Source organism: Orcinus orca, chromosome 3, assembly GCF_937001465.1.
Source record: "Orcinus orca chromosome 3, mOrcOrc1.1, whole genome shotgun sequence".
NCBI classification, from domain to species: Eukaryota; Metazoa; Chordata; class Mammalia; order Artiodactyla; family Delphinidae; genus Orcinus; species Orcinus orca.
The window spans coordinates 36,598,894-36,624,151 of record NC_064561.1 but is presented as its reverse complement, the minus strand read 5'-3'; the positions used below and the strand labels follow the sequence as shown (position 1 = coordinate 36,624,151).

The 25,258-nt window shown below is 39.3% G+C and overlaps 1 protein-coding gene across 2 annotated transcripts in view; it reads left to right on the top strand.

The window, feature by feature from the left end:
- Nucleotides 1–23,696: 23,696 nt before the first annotated feature.
- GABRA1 (gamma-aminobutyric acid type A receptor subunit alpha1) overlaps nucleotides 23,697–25,258 on the top strand; it is a 60,367-nt gene continuing 58,805 nt past the window's right edge. Inside the window, exon 1 of one of the 2 annotated variants that reach the window (XM_033432032.2) lies at nucleotides 23,697–24,165. The gene's annotated coding sequence lies outside the window, so the exon portion shown is untranslated. Of the gene's footprint in view, nucleotides 24,288–25,258 lie in introns of both variants that reach the window. The other variant, XM_004271963.4, reaches the window with a different exon arrangement.

The following is a 25,258-nucleotide window of genomic DNA, read 5'->3' as shown; positions in this document are numbered from 1 at the left end:
TTTAGTTTCTAAACAGAGGACACTTCAGTCTTTGATCTCTGACATTGGTTCAAATGTTGTTTCTTTAGTTGGTTTTTGTTAGTTTTTTTTTTTTTTCTTTTTTTAAACCAGGATTGTACCTTCTATCAAAATTTCAGGAAAATAAATGTATCCTAGTTCATACATACACCTGTCTACATGGTAGAAGGGGCAAAACTAGAGTCCTGGACCAGGGCTTTCCCCCTAGAATAAGTTGCCGGGAGCACTTCACATAGTAAGAAATTTGAAGTAAGGTTCAGGAAGCCCCAGTTAGCCTCTGTTACTGTGTGACATTGGAAAATTTGCTTAACTGCCCTGGGATCTTTGTTTCCTTATTGTGAAGTTCAGGCACTGGATTAAATGCTCTCTAAGAATCATCATTGCATAAGCTGATTCATCAAAAGACCTCTGGGATTTCATGATTTTTACTAATTTTATAAGACTGTAGTCAGGATATTTTCCAGACACAGGGAAATGCTTTTAAGCCTTGAAAATTCTTGTTTTATAAATGTTTTAAAGGTTCAGTTCCATGATTTTTATCTCACTGTTTTCTTTTCCATTTGTGAAAAACAAACACTAAGCTTCCTGGCTCTTTATCTTCCTAATTTCCAAATTATCGAAATATTATTGCCTTTTTTTCTCATTGAATATATTTCTCTTATGGAAATAAACAGATGAATTTAACTGATATAAAAGAGAAGGTTCTACCGTGTGCAATAATGTCCTCTTCTTCTGAATTTGTGCTCTAGGACATCAGTAAAACTTTTAATAGAATAATGATAATAAAACAGAAGTAGTGAATGCCACAAGCCATGCCACATTCTCTTTGAGAACTAGGTGGAGTCCATATAAAAATAAACAAAACGTAAGTAGACTATGTTCTTACATTATGTTCAGTAAGTAGGCTACTTTCTTGAAATATATGTCTAATCTACCTAATCATTATTTTGTAGTTAAACTATTTATTTATTTATTAAGTCCACTGGGTATGCAACAGCATGACGCAATTTTCCACTCACTCAGCCTCTGCCATAGTCTGATGGAGGTAGTGTTGCTTTCTGCCAAAAGCTTTGTGAGTAGTGGTTCTTGGATACATTCTCTTGCATAAGGGTATGTATTTCATGAACTCTAAAGGAAAAAGTTTCCTAAGGGAATAATGTCAGAGGTAGAACTCTTTTTAAAGGAAGATAGATGGTAGGCGAAAGCAGCATTGATGAACTTGAGTTCTACTTCTTCATATACTGACTGATTTCTCCCAGAAATCTAGCTGGCAAGGTGGATGGAGGTGATGAGAGTTGTGGATGGGATATAAATAATTGCAACATCGTTGTTTTAATTTTAGAAAGGCTAAGGGATCCTAAAAATGTTATTGTCTCCCAAGGAAATAATCATTTTCTCTGAAATTGGGACTGTGCAGATTTTTGTTGATGCTGTGGTCACTGGTTCATTAGCTTAAATGGTACTACTTCAGTGAAAAGAACCCTGGCTTCAGTCACAATGCTCAAATGCCACAGTGGCCTGTTTCTCAGCATCTTCTCAATACCAGGAATGGTGAGCCCTGGAAAAATGGAAGTCTCCTTGACTACAGATATGAAGAGATGCGTAGATTCTGTGCTCCTATCCTGGGATCATGGGAGGTCTGCAAAGTGGCAGAGAAATCAAACCCATCTTCAGCATGGAGCAAGCTGAGTGTTAGTGGGAGAACCAGTTTAGATCAAATAAGCATCAGCATTTTGTGCTCTTAAAAAAGTGGTTCTTTAAAAAATTGGAGAATGGATTTTTTTTTTTTTTTTTTTTGCGGTATGCGGGCCTCTCACTGTTGTGCCCTCTCCCGTTGCGGAGCACAGCCTCCTGATGCGCAGGCTCAGTGGCCATGGCTCACAGGCCTAGCCGCTCCACGGCATATGGGATCTTTCCGGACCGGGGCACGGACCCGCGTCCCCTGCATCGGCAGGTGGACTCTCAACCACTGTGCCACCAGGGAAGCCCTGGAATTTTTTTAAAAAACTTTTATTTCACAGAATCAGTTTCCTCAAACATGGGATTTCTATTGGTAAAATGAGTCAGCATGCCTTTTTCTCCTATGACTGTTGGTTAGGTTCATGGAATTGGCATTGCTCCATGAATAAATACTAGTGGCCTGTTACTAGCCCGTCAAAGCAGTGACTACTGCAGCAGTTTGTCCCCTCTTGATATCTGCTCTGGACCATTCCAGTAGATTCCAACTTGGCTTTCTAATATCTAGTTTCGTGCCCCACCTCACTCACCTCCTCAAATCAGCCTCTCTTATGCATTCTTCACAGTGACGTCAGAGAGGTCTTTGAAGAACACAAATTTGATCATGTTTCTTTTTGCCTAAAATTGCTTAAGAGTGCCACATTGCCTAGAATATAAAGCCTAAGTTCCTTAGATTTGCATTAAAAGTCTTTCACAGCTTTGCCTCTGTCTACCTCTCTAAATGTGTACTTCTGTCCCAGGACCATGTATCTACTCAAAAGCCAACTCACTTTTATTCTCTAGCTATAGCAAAGATGCTGAAGTTCTTGGGAGACACCATACTGCTGTCTCTTTTCATTTACTACATTTTGTACCCATCTTGTATTTCCATTTCTTCTCTACTTGCAAAATTCCTATTCAACCCTCAAAACTTAAGTGAGCTTCTTTTGGAAAAACTTCCACGACATACTCAAACATTCTCTCTTTTCCCACATCCTCAACATCTGCACAGTAGCCAGTACATGGTAGTTTCTTAATGGTTGTTTTATTTATGTATGTAATGTTTATGACAGTAATTTTCAGGATCTTTAATGAACAAATGTGCCTGCAATCCTGTAAGAGGAGTGTGGAACGTACAGGGTGTATCAGGAATTGCATCCAATTGCTGGTAACAGACCTGGTTGGAATGGCTTAAACACATCAGGGTTTTATATTCTCACTGAAATCAAGATAAGAGGTAGGGCTGATGTGGCAATGCCACAGAGTAAACTGAAGTTTCATTTACAGTGTTTTGTAGAAAAGAAAAAACTCTGACAGTTTTTCTTTTTGTAATGCAAGTGCGTGATTTAAAATCTGCCTAGGCATCCACTTCAATGATGGCTGTCTGGAATAAACACAGTGCCAACCACAGGGCCAGATAAAGAGCCAGGCCATGCCCCCCTACCCGCTTTGTTTTAGAGATCTTGGTTAATTTCAATAACCGACTATTTGGGACATTGTTTTTCTCTTCCTGTGCCTTAAATTTCCACACTTAGGTTTTAAATTCACCAATACAGAATGAGCCTTTGAAACCATAGGCCCTCACCCTAGACCCCAATCGAGCTGAACTCCAAGTGCTCTGGCTCTCTCTCTCTCTCTCTCTCTCTCTCTCTCTCTCTGAGACCTGCCATGGGGCCCTAAATGTGCCAAGTAATTTCTAGGACTTGTAAGTAACAAACCTTTTTTTTCCCCCTAAAGTTTCCTGATGGTTATTGCTGGGGGTGTCTTGTGTAGGGAAGCAAAATTTGCACCCCAATGTGTGTCTCTTTGACATGAGGATTATTTTAGGTTGACTATTTTTAAGAGAAAGAAGACTCAGGAAGTCTTTCTTTTTACTTCCCCCTAAGCTGCCTACAGAATTAGATAAAAGGGGCTGCAACAGGAATGGAACTATCACCAAAGGTATCTACCAAGAACTGGGCTACGTGGGGAGAAGGAACTTGGCAGGGCCTGGAGAGTCCTTGGTAAAGTCCTGTCTGTGTCCCATTGTCTCTGCGTGGCCCAGCAAACATTTGTTTATCAAACATTTGTTTTTCCATCTCCATGTGAATCGCCTTCCTTCCCTTTGAAGTCCCAATCCAATACCCGCAAAGTTCCCTTTTGTCTTTAGCTGTAAATAGATAGTGCTTAAGGTGAGGGTTTTGGCCATTTTAGTGAGTTACTTGTTTTTCCTGGGTCTCTTGCATGTGAGAGACCCAGGAAATTAAATTAAAATTATTAAATTTTTTGCTCATTTTTCTCCTGTTAATCTGTCTCATGTCAATTTAATTCTTAGAAGGGGCTTCCCTGGTGGCGCAGTGGTTGAGAGTCCTCCTGCCAATGCAGGGGACACAGGTTCGTGCCCCGGTCCGGGAAGATCCCACATGCCGCAGAGCGGCTGGGCCCGTGAGCCATGGCCGCTGAGCCTGTGCGTCTGGAGCCTGTGCTCCACAACGGGAGAGGCCACGACAATGAGAGGCCCGCGTACACCCCCCCCAAAAAAAAAAAATTAAATAAATTCTTAGACCAGCCAGAAGAACCTGGAAGGGCAGAGGAAAGTTTTTTCCTCCCGCACACTTGCAGTCATAATAAGAACCACAAGGGCTGGTCCAGCCACAACCCTGGTTATCAGTAGGCTGAGACTGGCTCAAAACAGTGGTATCATGCTAACTTCTTGGATTTTATCCTAAAAACAACCCAATGTCACAAGAGTGTGAACTACTGGAACTCCAGCCTTCACATATAACTACCAACCAGAAAAGTAAAACAAGAAAATGGCAAAATGGATCCCTTCCAATCTTACTTACAGCCCTCTCTAAAGAACTTTTCTCATAACACAATCCGAAATTAGATTTACATTTCATTGGCCTCCTCAATGAAACAGAGGCTGGGAAATATCGTCACCTGGTTATTTTATATATATATATATATATATATATATATATATTACCCTAGTTCTACTCCTTCTCCAAATAAAACATAAAAAACGGTGTTCTGTTACTAAGAAGGAAGAGATGTGGATAAATAAATTCTGCTAGAGGTGTTTCAAACTATGAAACCCTAATTTCATAAAACATTAGCATTTCTAGAAACGTGCATTCTTTGCAACACAGTTTTGGAAACAATGGTCTAGATAATCTCTTTTAAACATTTTTCCCAGTGTAAAAACATGTCATTAATTACTAGTTACCCAAGGAGTGAATTTCAGATCCCCTCAGATTTGATATTCTACTCTTCTATTAGATCAAAACCTGCCTTTTTAGTTAAGATAAATTTTTGTGTTCCCTTTGGCTCTGTGCATTTGTGAAGCATTTCTCTAGGATGATAATGATCTTTTCTCTTTAGAGATATTTTCCAGAAATGCATCATCTTTCTTCCAAAAGACCATAGTCTAGAAGCACCTGGAATAAAGCATGGGTCAGCTATTTTCGCATGCTAGATGATCAGTTTTGGCACTTCTGCCCATCTTATTATGTAGACAATCTGTTGTCCGCTATGGCATCCACTAGAAGAAAAACTGTTATGTGCTGTATTTCAGCTGCTGTATAGAGCCAGGCTTTTCAAACAATGCAGATAAAAACCACCAATCATCTTGTCCCATGACTGAACCTAACAATCGTTGGGATACTACAATTCTCTATCAACTGATGACAAAGCTGCCTGCTTTATAAGGGAAGAAACATCTGCAGCATAAAAGATGCTGCATGAAAATACAGGCTGCTTATTCTGCAAAGATCCTGGCTCTGGAGCCAAATTGTTCAAAGGTTCAAATCCTGGCTCAGGCATTGGGTAGATGGAAAAATCTCAGTCAAAGAGCTTTACCTCTATGAGCCTGAATTTCCATCTCTGAAAGGAGCATCAAAGCATTTTGCAGAGTAATTTCAAGGTTTCGAAAAAAGCCAGTAAAGTGTTGAGCATGGTTCTTGGCACACGTGTTCCTCCATAATTTGATGTTTTCCTTATCTTCTTATTCCTTCCCTACCCCTCGTCATCCTTTTCCTCATTTTTAGATTGCTATTTTTAGTAGCAGTAGAAGTATTAGTGTTTTAGTAGTAATAGAAAGTTAGTTGCAAATATACTTCATCCTGTTCTACAAACATTTTCAGGTAAAGGCATGTTTTTTCTCATTTTTTTCACAGTCCATACACCTGCATTCCACTGTGCAAATGTATTCCTTATTTTCAGAAAACTCATGGCATCAATAGACTTTGTGTCTTTTTAAAAGTAATGAGGGGGCTTCGCTGGTGGCGCAGTGGTTGAGAGTCTGCCTGCCAATGCAGGGGGCACGAGTTCGTGCCCCGGTCCAGGAAAATCCCACATGCCGCGGAGCGGCTGCGCCCGTGAGCCATGGCCGCTGAGCCTGCGCGTCCGGAGCCTGTGCTCCGCAATGGGAGAGACCACGACAGTGAGGCCCGCGTACCGCAAAAAAATAATAATAATAATAATGAGGAACGTGAGCCAATTTAACTTCACAAAGGAACAGAGACAGCATCTATCCCACCTGACTGCCTACTGTACTCTATAATTTTCAACAAGATCTGGCTCCTGCACAAATGGCTAAATTCATCCTGTATCCCTTTTCTAATCACTCATTATATTCCAGCCACAGTGCCTTTCTTTCTCTTTTTCAAGCTTCAGTGTTTACTCTTGCTGCTTCTCGCTCTCTCCCTCTATCTCTTTTTCCCACCTTCTCACTCTCTCTCCCCCTCCTTCTCCCTGTCCTCCTGGAATGTTCTTTCCCCAAAACTCTACATGGCAGATCTTATCCTAAATGCTATCACTTCAGAAAGGCCTTCCCTGACCTCCCTAATTAAAGAAGCTGTCCTAGTGACATTATCCTTTTCATTTAGCTTCATAACATTTATAACCATCTGGGATTTTAAAATCTATTTATTCACCTATTTATATTTGTCCCTGTTCACTAGTAGGCATGCAGCGAGAGGAGGGAAATTGTTAGTCATGGCTAGTGCTCTATTCCTGGTACCCAGAATAATACCTGTCACCTGCAATGCGCTTGATATACGCTTGAATCAATGAATTAATGCTAAGTAAACATTTATTAAGCATGAAGAAAGGGAATCACAGGGTATTGTTTGCTCTTTTATCCTTGCTCTTTTATCCAGTTCTTTTATATGCCCTATCTCTTTATTTTTCTATGTTCTGTCAAGAACCATGAAGTATCTAATACTTTATCGTACTTGTAAGCTAACACTTTATTCTGCTGCAGTTTCATGGATGCTGGCAGAAGACATAAGACTCCTAAATCAAAGATGAAGGACTTTATTATTCCAGGCACAGCAAGCAGCACGAGCATCACGTTTGCATCAGTGTTCCATGCCTCAATTTCCACAGGGTGACACGCACAGGGCCAGGTAACATCTGCAAATTGAATGGGGTGCATTATAGGAGAAGAACTTTCAACTTAGGGAACCCACATCTCTTACTATGAGAAGCGAGCATGCTTGCCCTCTGTTCCAGATGGGAACAATATCTCTACCTTCCAAGGCTATAAGAAAATATGCTTTTTGCTCTGAAGAGAGACACTCTCTTATAAGGATGTTTACTAAAGAAACATCCAGGAAAAAATAATTTGGAATAAAGCAACGATTGTCCTCTGCTCATAAGATGTGCAGAAATGCTAGAAAACAACAGAGGATTGTCTCCCAACAAGTCCCTCTAACTCTTACTCACATTTCACCCCAATGTCTATTTTGCTCTTCTAGCTTCTACCTTATATATGACTTGTTCAATCCATTTGTCTACTCTGAATGCTTCTGGTTCTCAGAAGCATCTTTGCAGAATAGTCTAATATTAGTGAGTAAGGAAACCCAGGTTTTCCAGCTCCAAAACCAGTATTACCTACCCCACCCCGTGAGTACAGCCCCCTAAATAGTTGAAGTGGCGGCCACTGTTTCTCAGGGCTATCTCCCTAGGTATACTAGACAAAAAGTAGTCATGTAATGCTTTTCAATGAGAATAGAAGACTGGCTATCTTCTGAAGCACTTAGAAATATTAACTTGGCAGGAGAAGTTTAAGAATGATTGCACTGAGGGAATTCCCTGGCAGTCCAGTGGTTGGGACTTTGCCTTCCAACGCAGGGGGTGTGGGTTCAATCCCTGGTTGGGGAGCTAAGACCCCACATGCCTTGTGGCCAAAAAACCAAAACAGAAGCAATATTGTAACAAATTAAATAAAGCCTTTAAGAATGGTCCACATCCAAAACAACAACAACGACAAAAAAGAACCGCTTCATTAAAAAAAATAAAAATGACTGCACTGAGAAAAATCCCCTCATGTGAATTGTTGATATTTGTAATAATCAGAATATCCCTAATCAGCATGGCTCCAATACTTTGGAGCTGGAAATATGCCTGTCATAGTTTGCAATGTAATCTGTCTATATTTGTAAGGACAGGATTAGGGGAGGGAAGTTTTTAGTCCAGTAGAAGCCTAGGCACCAATACTGGAGTGTCAAGTTTTTGAAAATGCTCAGTAAGGTCTTTTGCCTTATACATAAGGGATACATGGGCTGATATATAGGAAAACAATCTTCTTGCCTAATAATTGCAATGAGGGACATAGCCTTTAGAATTCAAAAAGTAGAGAAGGGGATGGGGGCATATATAATTTGAAAACTGCAACATTAACATACTTTTACTTATGCACAGATTCATGGAGCCAAGGAGAAGTAATTGTGCATTCTGACTGATCTAACCAGTGTTCGTATGATCTTGATCTTTCTAAACATTTATCACTAGAGTGTAGTCTTTAAAATAGGGTTATCTAAAGCCTATAATGACTGCCCATGCTGATATACATTAGCATCACTTCTTCTAGGAATCTTGAATTCATCAATTAAATCCTAAATTGTACAGTGCATTCAGAGACATGTGTTCATTGATGTGTGGCATTTGCATGCTTATTTTGTAAATTCTCAAGTGATGGTGACACAGCTGTATTCCCTAAATAAAAATCTTACTAGTGTGACTGTCTCCAGTAATGGTACCTATGGTGAAATTTCCCTCAGATTATTGATTTCTAACCTCACTGTGAGGAACAAATATTAATCTCAGTCTATAGAGAAACTGAGTCTCAGAAAGGTTTCTTATAGTAGTGATAATAATAATATTAATAAGAGTAGAAATAATATCAGTTACCTTTTTTAAAATGTTTATTGAGCATTTATTATGTGCTAGGCACTGTGCTAAGCACTTTATCTATCCAATCTAGGCCTCACAGGAAAAAATTTGAAGTGGCTCTTATTCCTAATTATCAGGCAAATAATCAGAGACACAGAAATGTTAAGTGATTTAGCTCAGTAATTAGCTGAGCCAAGACATGACCCCTGTTTCCCTGAAACTGCTCTGCTGTACCTCTACTTGGACATTTATTTCATGCAGTTTGTTTTGAACAAAACCTCTAAGTCACCTTTATGCCCTTCCAAGATTGGATATCTAGCCCCTACCTGCAGACTCTACTCTATCTTCATCTAAGAGCAGAAGGGAAGTCCTCTTCATAACCAGTCTGGAGACTGATGCATGCCTTACTTTCCTGGATCATGCTACGTTGACTATCAAGCTAAGCTTTACTCACTTAAACTCTTTTGAAATGCAAATTTATTTAAGTTGGGTGGGAAATAAGAAATGCTAATCTCATCTACCACAATGCAATAGTAAAATGTAACAGAGTTTTGGGTTTTTTTTTGGTTTTTTTGTTTTTAATTTATTTTTTTAACATCTTTTTTTTTTTTAACATCTTTATTGGGGTATAATTGCTTTACAATGGTGTGTTAGTTTCTGCTTTATAACAAAGTGAATCAGTTATACATATACATATGTTCCCATATCTCTTCCCTCTAGCGTCTCCCTGCCTCCCACCCTCCCTATCCCATCCCTCCAGGCGGTCACAAAGCACCGAGCTGATCTCCCTGTGCTATGCGGCTGCTTCCCACTAGCTATCTACCTTACGTTTGGTAGTGTATATATGTCCATGCCTCTCTCTCGCTTTGTCACAGCTCACCCTTCCTCCTCCCCATATCCTCATTAACTTAGAAGTATTTCAATAAAATCCTGCAGATATATTTATCAATGATTAAGCCTGATCCTTTCATCCTTCAGACAGAAAGCTATGCTTTCAATCCATAGAAAATAGATGCCCAAAATGTAATGTATATTCATTATGGAAGAATTGTTTTCTTTCCCTGTACAAAGATGCAAAGCAGAATTATACTTTTCTCTTGACCATGAGGTTAACTTTTTTTAAATTTCCATAAGAAATGAACTATGATAGTACATATTTTAGGAGTGAAAACAAAGAAACTTGACACATTTAAATTTACTCTCTGTTTTAAAGCTTACTCTCTTTGCTGAGGCTATGTGAAAATAAAAACAACAAAAACAAAAATAAAACCTTCCATATGAGAGAAAAGAACATGCTTGATAGGGATTTGGAGTTGTTTACTTACATACCTGTTATGCAAAGCCACAGAACCAAACTTAAACATCTTTCAAAGTAAGGGATAAAAGGGGATTTATTTAACAATAAGCCTATGAGAATTACACACTAGTGAAGAGTTCCAAAGTCTGCAGACAGAGAACTAGGCAAAGAACTCTGGTTCCCATCAATGTGATGCTAACATATTTAAACATAATGCTCTCTAGGGTAGGAGGCAAGCACAAAATAAATTCTGCCTGAAACCCTGAAAGAAAAAAAAAAACAAAAAAAAAAAGAAAGAAAGGCTGGGGGGCTGTAAGTCTCCATACTGGTGATACTGTAAACTGATCTGGTATTTATAGCATGAACCCCAGCATCTTTCCTACTCAACCATGTCTGTTCAGTTGTTTGACAGCCTCTATCTTTCCATCATTTGTTATGGAGTTTACAGTAAACCTATAAGCACATTATTTGGAGCAGTGCCTAAGATTCTGAACAGGTTATCTTATTTCTGAAGGGAACTGTTACTCCTGGATAACTAGGTAATTAGGAAAAAGTGAGTTTGAGCTTCTAGCACTAGGCTGCCACTTCCTCCTCCACTTCTAAGAGAAGTGAATGAAACCTCAGCAATTCTGAGAATCCAACTCTTTCTGAGTGACAATTATAATAACAAACCTGTCTCTGTAAACACGTAAGAGTCAGACTTCTGGGGTTTTAAGTGAACTCAGGTGTTGTTGATTTATTTCTTCTGTATCCAGGCATTTGTCTTATCCTTTTTCTTTTGGTTATTGTTAAAAATTTTACAGAAGATGCACACACTTACTTAAAAATTGTACTATGTGGAAAGGAAAAAATAAAAAGGTGTGATCTCTGTTGATGGTTTTGTGTATCTGAAATGTGTGCCATTTCAGACCTATATTTTATCTTGTTTTTATATGTATTTTGCAAAACAGAAATCATACTATTTATATGTTTGCTTTTTGATTCAGCTATACATTGCAAGTATCTTTCGGTGTCAATGGGTAAAGATTTACTTAGGTCTTTTTAAACATTGCATATAATTTCATGATGTGAATACACCAAAATTTATTCTACCATTCCCCTATTTTTGAACTTTTAAGATGCTTCTAATTTCAGAGGTATTTACAGATGATTCTACATTAAACTTCCATCTACATACACCCTTTCCCACTTGCACTAAAATATCTAAAGAATGAATTCCTAGAAATTGTATTACTTAAATTTTGTATATATGTATTTATCATTTGATATATACTAACAGAATGCTTCCAATTTTATTACCAGCAACATTTCAGATGAACATTAAATAAGAACATCAAATTCTTTAAAACACTTTTATTAATCTGATAACCAAGACATTATCTTGCTTTAGTTTGTATTTTCTTGATCACAATTGCAGTTAAATATCTGCTGTCATGTTTCTATTAGCAGAATTTCCATACTGATGTATCATTTCATCCTCTGTACTCATTTTTCTGAGTTGTTTGTCTTTTATTATTGATTTAATTGATATAGAGGATTTGTAGATTCCTTCCTTCACCAGGAATCCATTTTTATTTACAGTTGGAGGTGTAAATCTAATTTAAAGGTTTTTGTTTGATTTTAATGTATGATTCATAATCCTGTTCATGTATTAAATAATAAATTATTTTACTCATTAGGAATACTACCTTTTCATATAAAATTTCTCATATGTGCATGAATCTGTTTCTGGGCCAGAAATTTTGAGTTTATTTACTATAGCTTTTCATGTATATTTTTCTATGTGGTAGAACAATCTCTATGCCTAGACTTTTTCTCCCCCAAAAAATTCTTGATGATTTTGTTCACATATACTCCTTCAGAAGAACTTGTGAATTGACTTCACCAGTTCTAAAAATAATCTAACTATTTAGTAAATTTGTGAAGATTTTATATGAAATAAACTCTGGAACGTCCAAGGCAGTAATATATATAGATTGAATTCTGCAAATGGGCAGGAGAGAGTGAAACTAGTAGTCCTAAGCAGGTGTGTCCTTCAACAGAGTATGCTGTTAAATAAAGAAATCTCAAATTTGAATTTGGAAACTAAATAGAAATTATGATTTGTAAAAAGGGTGGTTACTGAGTCCTCTTCAAATAAAAATGACATGAACAAATCACTACTTAATATTGTCCAGGTGTCATTTTTTAAATTTTTATATAAAATTTTATTTTTCCATATATTTGATGTGCTGAGCTCTGAAGACGTTACCTATCTTTATGTCTTAATCAATGTTTCAAAAGAGAAGGGGTTTTAGCAACTTTAGAGTAAGAATGATATTTGAAAGGGCTACATTTTCAAATTTTACGAACACTTTCTCTACCTGTATCCCTGCATTATAGTAGAGGAGCTACTATAAGGTTTAAACAAATTTAGTCCTAAAATGTTTGGGTTTTTTTCATCTTACATTTTCCTGGTACCTCACAAGCTCTTCTCAAGGAAGGTATTAGCCTGTCTCCTGTTTTTATTTTCCTTTGCTCTTATATATTGCTCAGGGCCAAGTTATACACTGATTTGGAGAAATGTGAGGGGAGGAGGCCACGGTTTGTAATGGAATTTTTTTCATAATTTATGGGGCCTCCCATGAGCATATATATGGGCTATAGATGCTGCTCTGTCTGAGAACAGGGCTTGTATTTGCATCCTCCTTAAGCCTTTGAGAAAGGCTTTCTGAACCCTGACTGACCTTCCCGGGCCCTGTTCTTCCAATGCCACAGGGCAGTTCTGAATTTGCTGACTTGCTTGGGAGCCTGACAAAAATTTCTCTAGGCAATGAAATCATGATTTAAACATATGGCTGTCAGACTAACTTAGGACAGTTCAGTCCCTGAAATAGCTAGTTTTCCTAGAGGTATGGAGTCTCTCAAGGTCACCTAAAGTGTAACTACAGTATTTTAACCTGGTTCACCGAACTAATAATGAAGGATAAGAACAGAACTTCTGTCTAGTAAGTTGCTTTTCAGACACTGTTTCTAAGTTCTGGCTTTATAGCACTTGGCTCGTTTAGAAGAAATATAAGCACTCTTTTAATTCAGATGGATCTATTGAAAATTGTGAAACAAAACAAAATGTTTTGCATGATTTTCAATTCAATAATAGTTGATATTTGTGTTTAACTTGAATTTCAGAACATCGATATGATTTGCTTGGTTCATCAAGGAATGAACTTCCCTGCTAAAAGATTCCCACACACATAAATAGAAGAAAAAGCATGGTATAAAAATAGATCTTCATAAGAGTTTTCCCTGATTCCTTATTTGTCTAGTAAAGGTTGCTTTTCAATTTCAGAATCTGCTGAATCCATAATAAATGGCTTGTCCTTCAATGTTTCCTTCTAGAGTTTCTGAACTGCTTCCTACCTCACCAGCATCTACTCCAGTTATCAGAAAAGAGTAAAGCATAGCAAGAATAGATAATTTTCCTCAACCTTTTATTCATTAATTTTCATCCCATTTATTTTGTATTCCATTTCATCTAATTTCAATATTAAGCCATCTTATATTTTCACTAAACGTACATTGTCTTACTGGCAAAATAGTTGAGCAGAAGTTGGATGGGGAAGAATTTTTCATCTCCTGTTGTGGGGTTATGGCTGAGTCTTGCAGATGCTTCAGCCTTAAGCATTTTATGTCTCATGTCCTACCACCTGCTGAGTCTAATTTCTCTGAAATAATGAATTCACTTTCCTTGCAAAGGCCAATGGTTTCTTACTACAGCCTCCAACTATATGAGGAAAAAGCCTGAATGATCAATCTGGTATTTGATACACTTTGGCTGTATTGGTTCAACTGCAAAGCTTCAACTTAATTGTTTGCCATGTGCAAAACCTTAATTTCAATATTTGAAAAACTAAGTTACTGGAAAAGTCATATGTTATCACAGATTATTACATTGCAAAGACTGTGTTAACTACAACTACCAATTGTTGAAAATATTTTGTAGGTATTATATCATGGATGTTCCATGTAAAATAAAGTTATTAATCGTTAATACAATACAAATAAAGAAACTGAAGTTTAGAGAAGTTAGGTGACCAAACAGTAAGTCATTGACAGGGAACGAAAATGTCTGACTCCAAATTCTACTTTCTTAAATATATTATTCTGCTTCTCTGTATCAAACATTTAAACATTTTACTTCATAAGAACTACATTTCACTATCACAAACATTTGTGATCAGAAATATTTTCATCAGTCTCTCATGACAGTTCTACCCCCAGGCTACACAGAAGGGACCTACCTTCATTGCCTTATAATTATGAATTTTTGGAAGCCACAAAATCTATGCCTCGGTTCAAATCCAGGCTCTGATTTATACCCCAGGTGTCTCTGGGAAAGTCCCTTATTCTTTTTGAACCTAGGTTCTCTATCTGTAAACAGCATTACTGTGAAAATGCAGTTGCAAAGATTATGTTGAGGGTGTCTTGTATATTATAGCTATTAAATAGGCGATAATCTCTATTGTGAGGGGAGAGAATAGTATTGTGGAGCTCATTCTCTCATCTCCTTAAATGAAATTTATGAAAGGTCTACTTTATGTCGAAATTCTAACACTGAATATGAGTAGTAACAAACAGTAAGCCCACTCAACTGCTTTCAGAATCACACTTTACCTCTTTCAAAGGCAATTAGGAGCTGTCATCTTTATAAGCAGTTGAAGTGTAGGACAGATAAATATTTCTTCATTTGTCATCTTGAGTCTTCAAGTTGGTATTGGACTTTATGATTTCTGATGTATCTTTTTACTCCTCAAGAGTAATGCTCACTGGGCCAAGTACCTAGTTCTCATGGTGCACAGCCTACACTTCCAAGATTTGCATGGGTTTTTTGTTTCATAAATACAATTACTCAAAAGTGTTTATCATTCTCCTTTAAAACTCTTTAGTTCCTCCCTACCCCTGCCCAAGCTCATATGTATACATGTGTATATACATACATATAATTGAATATATATATAAGAATATATGTATAACACAATATATATAACTGAACATATATTATATTACAAGAATACATATAATTAAAGGAGGTTTTGAAATATTCTCTTAGAAAAAGCTTGGTGAATGTTATTATAAGCAAAACGGAAATGGGTTAGTTGAGATTCTTTAGTTGTAAACGATAGAAAAAAAAGTCTAATTAGTTCTATTTTCTACATTTAATACAAGGACATAAGTTACATTTGGATACATTTATTAACAACCTAATAAAAATGTGTTCATATCTACAGACTCGTTTTCATTTCATTGTATAGAACACAATTATTATAAACATCAAGAATTGGGAGCTATTGAACAGATGGGGCATTAGTGTCTTAATTCTTGATCTTTGGTCTAGTAAATCCTTCCATTTCATATCCTTTGCACAAATCCTATGGCCATTCAGGGCATGATGAATGATTTTTTAAACGCTGCTTTAATGTTCATGTCACTTTTTGTGTTTTACTATTTGAAACAAATATGTAAACACAGGTGATCAAACAGGATAATGAGGACACATTAAAAATCTTTGAATATTCCAAACTAGGCATATCCTAATCCTGCCAGAAGATTCTGCATAAACTAAATGCAGTTTCTTGGCACCAACATATCTAATGTTTTTTTATTATTTCTGATAACTAATATCTGAAAATTGATCCCTGACTCAGAACTTTATTTTTCCATGCTGCACTTAATAAATGATACTGATTATCTATTCATTATGTTTATCTTAAACAAAAATAGGAATATATGAACATACTAATGGTTTACAGGACATTACACAGAGACTATATGCACACATGCACACGTTCAAAGCTTACTGAAGGAAACACACAGACATCGCGAATGCCTTAATTTTGCCATAAAAATAGAGAATGCATGTTTCCTCACGCAAGTCACATAGGATATAACATTTAAAAATATCGAATTTAGGGGCTCTCCTGGTGGCGCAGTGGTTGAGAGTCCGCCTACTGATGCAGGGGACACGGGTTCGTGCCCCGGTCTGGGAAGATCCCACATGCCACAGAGCGGCTGGGCCCGTGAGTCATGGCCGCTGGGCCTGCGCGTCCGGAGCCAACAGGAGAAGCCACAACAGTGAGAAGCCCGCGTACCGCCAAAAAAAAAAAAAAAAAAAAAAAAATCGAATCTAGGGTTGTGACAGTATTTTAACAAACTATGTTTGTTTCCTTACCTCCCTCCTGGCTTACACTGCAATCTTCAAGTTGCAAATGGAATCTACAGAGTCCAAAACCCTTGTTCAAAGTTTTAGAAATTATCGATATTTATATGGTATTTGAAAATCATTTCTTTCAACGATCAGCATATACTATAATCCCTCTTAACTTTGAATAAAACTGCAGCTTCCTGCTTGGATTGATGGGATTGACATCTATGCAAAGAAAAGACTCAAAGAAAATGGGTGAACCTAAGTTACACATGAGTTGCTGATAACTGAAAACTGCCACAGAAGAGAATTGGATACTGTCCTATTTATATGACTATTAAATAGAATCTGACTCTCACATGTGTATTTTATTCCTGATGGTTATTGGTTGGGTCCTTCTTCAATCTTGTGGAAAAATAATGTTGTTAACTCTACCTTTGGGCAAAACTACGGCTGACTGTAGTAGCCCGTGCTTGCAGAGTGTGTGTGGTCGGTTCTATCTTGGACCATATTCTCCTCAAATCTTTCTGGTTTGGGGGAGAGCAGCCAGGATGATGGGGAAAGACTCTGAGCTCACCTCCTCTCACAGGCACACCAAAATCACAACTATCTGCAGAACAACCATCAATGAAAAAGACTGGAACCTACCAGAAAAGACCTTCTCCAACATAAAGAAGGAACCACAATAAGAAGGCAGGAGGAGCAGACGCGCGAAGTAATCAAATCCCATCCCCCGCCCCTCAGGCGGGCGACACACGCGCTGGAGAATATTATTTTGCAGAAGTTCTCCCACAGCAGTGAGAGTTCTGAGCCCCATGTCATGCTCCCCAGCCCGGGGGTCCTGCACCGGGAAGGCGAGCTCCCAGAGCATTTGGCTTTGAAGGCCAGCGGGGCTTCATTGCAGGAGCCCACAGGACTGAGGGAAACACACTTCACTCTTAAAGGCACACATAAAATCCCAGGGCAAAAGCAGTCATTTGATAGGAGCCTGGGCCAGGCCTACCTGCTGGTCTTGGAGAGTCCCCTGGAGAGGCAGGGTGGCTGTCCCTCACCCTGGGGCCGTTCATCCACGTGAACATGGCGGCTGCGTGTTTGCCTCGTTAGCACCGATACGGCACCTGGTCCCACCCAACAGCCTACACGTGTCGGAGCTGGGAAGCCTCGGGGCCAAACAAGTAACGCGGGAACAGAGCCCTCCCCATCCGCAGGCAGGCTGCTTAAAGACTGAAGAGCCCTCCGCTGTCTCTACAGTCGCCCCTAGACACGGCCCAGCCCACGTGACGCCAGGGCCCGGCTCCACCCACCGGGGGCAGACTCCGGCCCCTCCCACCCGGAAGCCCACACAAACCTCTAAAGCAGCCTCACCCACCGGGCGGCAGACACCAGAAGCAAGAAAACTAGGATCAGCAACCCAGGTCAGACCCTACCCTGGGACCACCTGGGCCCTGGCTCTGTCCATGATCAGACCAACGCAACCTTCGGGACACCCCCTACCCCTTACCCAACTGTGCGAGAACCATCTCCCACCACCAATTATCTGAATCGAGCTCTGGGATCCCTGAGCCCACAGCCAGACTCCAGGAACCAGCTCTGCCTGCCAGTAGACTGGCAGTAACCCCGGACCTGGCTTCACCTTCCACTAGGTGTGCAACAGCCTGAGTCTTCAGGACCTTAACTCTGCCCACCAGTGAGCCAGCACTAGCCCTGGGACTCCTAGGGTTCCTCAACCGGCCCCCTTGTGACCAGGCCCCACTAAACAGCAGCCACACAAGGCAGGGCCTGGCAGCGAACCAGACTAGGGGCCAACCAAGCCTACCAGACAGCCCACATAGTTAGCCACCACAATAGAAGGACTCGTGCAGCCCTCTTAGGGGGAACCCCCAGAGCATATAGCTTGGGTGACTGCTGGGACTCATAGAACGCCTCTTATAGAGGGCCACTTCTCCAAGGCCGAGAAACATATCTAACCTACCACAGACATAAAAATACAAATAGCAACTTAGAAAACATGAGGTGGCAGAGGAACATGTTCCAGATGAAGGAATAAGATAAAACCCCAGAAGAAGAACTAAGTGAGAGACTTCCCTGTTGGCGCAGTGATTAAGAGCCCGCCTGCCAATGAAGGGGATACAGGTTCGAGCCCTAGTCCGGGAAGATCCCACATGCCGCGGAGCAACTAAGCCCGTGCGCCACAACTACTGAGCCTGCGCTCTGAAGCCCACGAGCCACAACTACTGAGCCTGTGCTCTAGAGCCCGTGCTCCGTAACAAGAGAAGCCACCACAATCAGAAGCCAGCACCGCAATGAAGAGTAGCCCCGGCCTACGCACAGCAACGAAGACCCAATGCAGCTAAAAATAAATTAATTAATTAATTTTAAAAAAAATGAACTAAGTGATGGAGAGACAGGCAATCTACGGAGAAAGAGTTCAGAGTAATGATAGCAAAAATGATCAAAGAACATGAGAGGAGAATGGATGCATAGAGCGGGAAGTCAGAAGTTTTTAACAGAGAGTTAGAAAATAAGAAGAACTGAGATGTATGGTTTGGATTGTGTATAAAATACTCTATGCCTAGGGCAGGAGTAGTGAGAAGCATTCTTTTTCTCGGGATACCTTAGAATTAAGAATATACGCCTAGGATTTAAGGTGGCATGTGAGCTACTTGCCATAGTAGCTTGTCTGATAACTGAGAATTTTATGGTTCAGTTAAAGCTTATGGAAAATGTGGATAAAATAATCAGTATCGCGAGTTATATGAACATGCTGTAGATAATCCGCTAAAATGTTTGATAAATAATGAATTTGTGTTGAGATAAAAAAGAGAGAAGGAAACTGGCATTCACTGGATACCTACTAGGTGCTATGCAAGAGGACTATATGATTTGCATTTGTTTTCCCATATTATCCCACAACCAGCTAATAATAGTACCTCATTTTAAAACTTCAGAAAATGAGATTCAGAAAAGTTGAGTAACATACCAATGGTCACACATCTATTAGGGGTCAGTGACTTCAGATCTATATCCATGTATGAGGACTCACGGTGCCATCCTAACCTGGGTTCTTCTTCTGCAAAAATCTTGGGGGAAGTTACATAATCTTTTGGATTTGTCAAAGAGGTTGGAACAAACAATCTCTACATTCCTTTAGAATGTCAAACATTTATGACTTAAGTATGAGAAAAGTTTGGTTTTCTTTTTACTGTACTCACTAAGTCTCTCACTATGCTGAGATGTCAAACTAGCCTTCCAGCCTGGGAAAAAGAATTTGTCTAACTAACCTGATGACAAAGAAGTCTCGCTTCAGGAACAAAAATTACTCTATTACTTATCACAGTTCTTTTCTTTTTATGAACTGAACTAGTAGTTCAATATCAATTATAAGAGAAGGGCTAGCCCTCTGGACACGTGTATAGTTCATTAACAAGATGGTCTGTATTATATACAGGGAAATTAGAAAAAGGGGAGCTAGTTTAGTGGGTGAAAATATTCCATATAAATATCCAAATATATATATATATACATAAATGGGGGTGAAATCATATTTAACTGCCACGTGTACATTTCTTGTTACAGATTGATAACCATTAAAATGTTAGCATTAAAATATATTTTCAGTGTATGTATCTGAGCCATGCAAACACATTTAAAAAGAGCACTTTATCCTAGATTTCAGCTGAAGCTTATTTGGTATTTTATCATTTTACTTATCTCTTCTCCCTCATCTCAAATTATTTTGTAAATGTTAAAAAGCCACACTGAATTAATGAGAACATGCTTGCTATTTTTTTCTCATTTGGTTCACATTTAGTTGGATGAAGTAAAAACATTTCTGCTGAAAAGAATCAGTACACTTCTTCAATTAGGTCAGGGCTTCCTGCCATTCAAAATCGACAGAAAAAGCAAAATGTACCAGTCTGCAACACTGGAAATAGAGCTGTTAGGCCTCCCCAGGATCCCTGGTCCTAGGTTTGACCTCAAATCCCTTCTGCCCAAAACTAGTGACTGTTCAAAGGGCCTTCAAAACTGGCCTCATGAGACTGAAGGAGAACAGCAGGAAACTCCAAAATACTAAAGTCAGCCTGACACCCTGTTGCAGTTGGATGCACTAGATCATCAAATGGAAGAATCTCATCATGAATAAATACCTTTTTTAAATACTCGGAGGTAGGTTTTATGTGACTGCTATTAAGATAGTCGAACACAGATATAAGACGAATAAAACAGATCTTAACATGAGCTCACAACGACATAGTAAGGAAATAAAGTAATGTAGAAACATGGTTAAGAGAATAAGCTTTGAAGTTGGAAGATCCGAGTTTGCATTCTAGCATAAACACTCACTTGCTGTGTAACCTTGACCAAATCTCTCGCTCTCTCTAATCCACAAATTATTGAGTGATTTGTAAAAGAGGGATATAAGACTATCACAGACTGGTTTTGAGAATTAAATGGAATGATTTATGCAAATTGTTAGCACATTACTTGGCACTCAGTAAATATTTTAAGAATATTAAACATCATGGTTATTGTGATTTCAAGAACTTAATTCAATCAGATGCATACTTACTTTGAAGAGATTTATCAAGAATTTCAACAATTATATAAAAGAGTCAATTTAATAAGACAATATAAAAAAGTGATTTCCTTGCCATTAATTTCTTATGGTTTACTCCCTAGTGTTATGTGCATATGTTAATGATACCTTAGATGGAAAATAATAAGCATACTCATAATTTAGATTTGCAATTGCTGTTTTTGGAATAGTCAAATTACCGTATTTTAAACACCCACAATTTATTTATTAAATTTATTTATTAAAAACATACATGTCCCAAAACAAATTATAGGTACATCATCTAGCAAAAACTACCTTGTGAATATTGTATCTTAAACAGAGAATCAGAATATGGAATTTCCATTTCCATATTTGTACCATAGCTTTAAGATAAACCCATAGCTATTTATAAATATTCATTTGTTTTAAAATGTATGGAAATGCTGTGCAATTGTATCCTGTTGGATAGTCACATAACACTTTTAGTCTCAAGTAAAATGTGACTGGCATTGTTTTCAGAGATTATTGTTCAAATGATAACGTTTCAGCAATTGTGCTCGAAAAAACAATCAGTAGAGTGATTTGGTTGTATGTCATTACGTATAGGATATAAAGTCATTCTCAATTTGTAAAGGGAAGTAAAATGAGCTGTGACAATTTAGTCAGGAGGAAAAAAAAAGTCTAAAAGGTCACTTTTAGGACTATTAGTCTTTGTTGAATCAAAACAAAACTATGGAATTGCATTTTATATTGCCAGGTAAGAAAATAATGTTTTCTAATTAACTCGGGGTTTCAAAACCTTACCAATGTGAGCTTTATTCTTAGAACTGCTCAATAAATAAGCAAATGAATGGATAAGCACATAAATAAATAAAAATTGGGTAATGTCACATAAGGAAGCTCTGATGTTCCTTCAACGGTTATTGTTAAGAGTACATTACATGGGCTTCCCTGGTGGCGCAGCGGTTGGGAATCTGCCTGCCAGTGCAGGGGACATGGGTTCAAGCCCTAGTCCGGGAAGATTCCACATGCCCCGGAGCAACTAAGCCCGGGTGCCACAACTACTGAGCCTGCGCTCTAGAGCTTGCGAGCCACAACTACTGAGTCCACGAGCCACAACTACTGCAGCCCGCGCGCCTAGAACCATGCTCCACAACAAGAGAAGCCATAGCAATGAGAAGCCCACACACCGCAACGAAGAGTAGCCCCCGCTTGCCAACGAAGAGAAAGCCCGCACACAGCAATAAAGACCCAACACAGCCAAATATAAAAACAAATAAATAAATTTATTTTAAAAAATACATTACATTTGTTGTGTCTGAATAGAGTAGGCAACGAAACAAGGATATTATAAAATGATCTTCAAATCTCCCTTCCTTGAAGATTTATTTCTAAAATAACTTCCCAATGACACTTCCCTTTCAAAACTCAGAAGAAACAAGTCCAATTCTAAATGTGGTCTTCAATTATATATTCCTTATTATTTCATTCACCTGTCTTAAGTTTTATTCATGTTAGCTGACTGCATTGCAGCACAAAGTCAATGAACACTTGCAGAATCAAAAACGCATGAGTGTTATGGACTGGCCATTTTGGATTTTTTTCTTCCCTTAGCCAAGATCTGACCCTATCTGAAATGTCTCCTCTGGTAGAAATCCACGGAAAATGACTAGGGAGCTCACCAAAGTTCAGCCCTTATTCACCAGAAGCACTGCACGGAGGCACCCACCTTTTCTTTTCAGCACCTGCTACCTAGTCCAGGGGGAAGTGCTAAAGGGACAATTCCCAGAGCCTCAGGTCATTTCAGTAAGCGCTCCCAGGAACACAACACCCATCTCCTCTCTGCTACAAACACCCATTCACAAAATCTGAGGAGAGAACTACAGTCGTCCCTGATTCCTTGGAAATTTAGTTAGACTGATGTAGAAACACACCCTCCTTCCCTCAGTGTATAATTATTCGTGGGTGAAGAGCCACCAGGGAGGGTAACAGAAGAGGAAAGAGGGAAAAAAAAAGTAGAAGCGGGTTTTGACCTGACTTCTAAAAGGCTTTCTGTTAATCTCTCGTCCCCCTCTCTCATTTTCCTAATCCCGAGAATGATGGAGTTATAGGCAAGGGAATGATTCCGGAAATGCAGATATGACTCTCAAACCTAGAAATGATCTGGGCGATTTATTTAAAGTTAAATACTCCTCGTGCTAGGAACCCAGCACAATTCATATTTAAAGGAGGCCGTGTTTTCTCCATCATGACATAAACAAACAGTTGCCTCCAAAGATGAAAAACCCGATTCCGGAGCGTGTTCTTGCTGTCCTCTAAGCTGCAGACTGAGGGCCGGTGGAGAGCGCTCACAACCTGTGAAAGTGCGGAGGACTCTCTCAACCCGGTGGCCAATTCCCCACCGGCCAGAACTCTTCCCCACCAGCCCTCATCATTCGTGACTCTGCAAGACACAGGGACTCAGACGTGTGTGGGAGTGCGTGTGAGGGAGACAGGCGACAGGAGAGTGCGCTTTCCACATGTGGAACCCTGCATCTCCCTGTCTCATAGCTTGCGTCCGTTCATATGCATGCAGTGGTTAAATATTTGATCAAAGGTGGAATAGTTATACTCATCAGTTGTATTTTTAATAGGCACGCCTTAAAATAGAGGGTTCATAAACTGAAAGTGTGAAAAGATTCTGAGTATCGTCCCTATGTCTCTAACCCTTTCTACTCTTCCCTCCCCCATGTCTACTCCCCCCAAAAAAGGAAAGCTTGCAGCAGATTGTAGAAGGATTTGAGTCTGCAGCTAGAGAGAAGGGGATTAGGGCCAGAGCGGTGCAAGTTAAATTGTGCTGCCTATAAAAAATGGGCGGATTGGTCTCCAGATCCAGAGGCTGGTACCACCTTCCTTTCTAAAATAAAATCTCTCTGGCATGAAGTCACCGCCTATTTCACATCCGGTTTGCCCTGGGACGTATTACTACTGTCTTGGTAAAGAAAAATCTTTTGTTGTATAGCTGCAGATTGGATACTGGGAAGCAAATTTGGGTGTGAAATCTTCAGCAAAGGAGCACGCAGAGTCCATGATGGCTCTGACCGCTCAGAGCGAGTGAGTGAGCGGCAGAGCGAGGACGCCCCTGCGCTGCCGGCGCGCCGGGACTCGCGGACTCGCGCTGGCTCCCAGCTCTCCACGATTTTCTCTCGCAGACTTTTCTCGGGTCTTGAGCGATCCTCTGCCCAGAGGGGGCCCGAGGTAAGTGCGGCATCGGACCGCTACACACAAGCTTTGAACGTGCCTTTTCCTTGCTGGAGTGACAGGAATGCAATAGAAAACAGAGAAGGAGGGAACAGGACAAGAGCCTGATCCTGCAGCAGGTAGAAAGAACGAATGTTTTTCTTTAAGGGTGAAAATCGCAGCGATCTAGGAGCATTACTATTATTATTATTTTCTCTGTCTCTTTTCTTTTCTTTCCCTCTTTCTTAGGCAGAGTTGAATGTATTCCGCGGGGTGGGTGGTGACATGTTGTTTTGGTCTTTTTTGGGTTTTTTTGTTTTTTTGCAAGACGGAGCTGGGGTGAGGTGGGGAGGGGCGTTGGGTGCATCGTCTAAAGTTAAGACGCTGGGATAGAAAACCTATCTCAATGTTCCATCGTAGGGAAGGCACTCTCTCTTTCTGGCTGCAAAAATGCTTCTTTTCTCCTTTCCAGTGGACGCTGCCGTAATGCCGTCTGGTGTAGGGGTCTCTCTCATTCCGAACACGAAAAACTCAAGTTATCATTTGCTGTGGGTGGCATAGATATGGGTGTTCAGAGTGTGTGTTTGATGGGGCGAGGTTGAAGGTGGAAAGGGGTAAGGAGACAGCTTAGCGTTTCTTTTAAACTATTAGGTTTGCATTTGCAAGAAACTTTCTTACTCAACAACTCAAGTGCCATGATAGGTTTGTTTTTCTCTTTTCAAAATGTCAGAGGAGGACAAAAAGCTATGCTCTCTTGCTTTGGGGTTTTGTTTTGTTTCACTTACCCCTTTGGGAATTACCCTTTTTTATAAAGACCAACAAATATTAAAAGGGTACGAGAAGTTGTTTTTCCTTCATAACGGATGTTGAAGGTTAATAAAAGGGTGAATTATAATTATGCAATTTAGGTGCAATATTTTAACATAAGGATATTTACCCAATATTTCTTGTCGTATTCAACTCATCTATGTCAAAAGCAGTCACTAAATTAGGGAAAAACTATGAAGCTCACAGTTCTTACCTCTAGGTCTAGACCATTTCACTCTAAACACTTTAATTATGTTTCATTGCTTACATGCCTGTTTGGAATGGTTTTTACTGATATAAATGA